The sequence below is a fragment of the Gasterosteus aculeatus genome, chromosome 4, assembly GCF_964276395.1.
Source record: "Gasterosteus aculeatus chromosome 4, fGasAcu3.hap1.1, whole genome shotgun sequence".
NCBI lineage: Eukaryota > Metazoa > Chordata > Actinopteri > Perciformes > Gasterosteidae > Gasterosteus > Gasterosteus aculeatus.
The window spans coordinates 19,947,415-19,950,009 of NC_135691.1; the positions used below are offsets into that span (position 1 = coordinate 19,947,415).

Consider the following 2,595-nt stretch of genomic DNA (forward strand, 5'->3'; position numbering starts at 1 on the left):
TCATTTCAAGTTTTAAGGCTTTTACTGTCTAGCCCAGCAAGTTGCCATGCAACGGGAGGGGCGGTGGGAACGCTGGTGAAGCAGAAAGTCTCCCGGTAAAGCAGATCATCCCATTTCAGAAACCGCTTAGATCGGCCTATGCATTTGTTTGAGAACCCAGGCCAGGTATACCGCGAAGGCTGGGTCCTCATAAGGATGCAGCCCACAAATTGAGACATAGCTAGTGATTGTCTGTCTTGTCCTTTTGTTTCCTCCTGTGTCCAATCACCTGCACCTTCTCAGTGTATTTAAACCACGTCTCAGTCTCCCCGTCGGGTTGTTTGTGTAACCAGGTGGATAGTTTGAGTACCCAATATATTGTTTTATAATTGTGATGTAACAAGATTGATAATATTAGCGTTTGTTGTCAATCACAGCAGTTTTACATACACAGTGTGAAGGAGTGCTAAAGTAACAACGGGTAAAACTGTTATAGATCGACTGTTTTAGATGCATTGTGAAGCCATTTATGAGACAGGAGAGCGGTGATTCAGAGAACATTACACCAGGAGTTTACAACTTTTGGCAGCATCTTGGCTTGGTTTTTGAGGTTCCCTGAATACCTTCTGCTTCTGGACATTGAATTCTCACTTACGAGGGAGATGCCGAGCTACCACTGAACCCGAGCATCTCCTTACATCAAGGAGTTGAGGAGTTGGACTGAGATTTCCTGTTGCTGAGGAGAGGGCAGCTTCTTCTTCAGTTCTCATCACCCGAGTGCACCAGTGTGGTAGGAAAAGAGAGCAACAGAGCTCATGACTGACTTGCTCTTGTTTCCCTTGAACTGAATTGACCACCTTTTTGAACAAACCTTGAAAAACAAACCTTCGAGGAACCAACTGAAGGAACACAGACAGTTTCAAGGATACGTTTACCATTTCAACAGAACGGTGTTGATAATGTCAATAAGAGTATAGTCAATGTTGTGCAGGATTTTACTTGAAAACATGTTTCCCTTTGTTTATATGATTCAATATACTCTTTGAAATCAAACCTTTCAGTGGCTCCATTTCCTTTGTCTGTGTGTGTGTGTGTGTGTGTGTGTGTGTTCCGTTTTCTCCCCACGGAAAGGGCAACCCGGCACACATAGGACTTTACTCAAGATTCCTCATTTGTTTGTTTATTTCTTAAAAGGGGAACCAGGTAAAAAACCTGGAATAATAAGAAATGCAATACTTAAATTTCCATGTGCACACCACAACCAACACAGCTCCCCAGTTCTTTATCTTAATAACATTATTCAAAAATACAAATAAACATTATTAATATACTATAATCCACCATCATCAGTTTCGTTATTTGCATGTACACATTCAATCATTATGCACCACATTCACAATGCATGCAGTCTTTTCTTAGCAGGAAACTACAATTCCCAAAATGCCCCACGGCAAACCAGGAAGTACCCACGTCACATAGCAGTCTGGCTTATATGTTTAAAGTATGAAACACAAAGAAAGTAAACACAGCAGCAACACATTTAAGGTGACATCAGACAACATGAAGCGTACATTATAAAGGAGACAAGACAACATTGAAAATCAAGAGAGCTTACCAAGTGGCTGCACACCGGGTTGGAAGTCGTTACCAACTAAGTGAATCGCGCTTCCTTTTCACTCAGTAAACACTGGTCACGTGACCTCACAGCACACTCCTCTCTTAAAGGGACACTACACTATTGCCCTGCTACCTCAAAGTTTCTCCATATAATACTGGCATTTACATATATAGCTCTGGCAGGTAAACATTTGATCACACATGTAAATCCGAAATAACAAAACGTCATGAATTAAAAACTCCACAGAAAACACAACAGTGTGTGTGTGTCAAATACTTATCTTCTAACCTCTCCCACCGACCTGGATCTTGGCCCAATAATAATTAGAATATCCTGCGGACACTACGCGGGTTACATTAGTCTTTGGCCCTCTTCTGTTGTATCTTATATATTAAAGTTTTTTTCTTTTTGTTTAAAACAACATCTGCACATGAGTCCTCCTGTATTGGGTCACCTTTCACAGAAAGTTTAAGTCTTGCTTTATACACATTCACTCATGTTCTAAGAAAACTATGTCTGAAATTAACTATTTGGATCTTTTACTGCCATTCAACGTTTGCTTTAACTGGGTTCTACCTTTTTTGATGTTCAGGGGATCAATATCAAACTAGTGGTGGGTTTGGTAATCAACTTTTCCTCTTAACCCAGACCCAGACCGATTCACATGCATCCTATGAACATCTAACAGGGCCTATAATACATTTCCCTTCTTCTATACGAGCAACATTCATACAAGCAATCAGTGCCTCCATATTAGGATTATTAGTATTTATTTTATATGTAATTTGTCCCTGAAAACTTCAGTCATCCTGCCACACTGAAGATAATAACTATCTAGACATATCAGTGATGAACCATTGGAGGCACTTAACAAATCTCCCACTTTTTAAGAAAAACTGACTTTTTCAGCAAGCTTTTAATGTCCTGCAATCAGGTTTCTCAAAACAGAGAGCACTATTGTCAAGATACTAAATGATATCCACTAAAAAGTCCTTGTT

General features: G+C 40.0%; 1 long non-coding RNA gene across 1 annotated transcript; it reads right to left on the reverse strand.

The window, feature by feature from the left end:
* Nucleotides 1-235: 235 nt before the first annotated feature.
* Nucleotides 236-1,855, reverse strand: LOC144406344 (uncharacterized). The gene is made up of 2 exons (XR_013467631.1): nt 1,595-1,855; nt 236-1,191 (listed from the first exon to the last, which is right to left on the reverse strand). It is a non-coding gene; the product is annotated as an uncharacterized LOC144406344 (long non-coding RNA).
* Between the last annotated feature and the right edge of the window lie 740 nt (nt 1,856-2,595).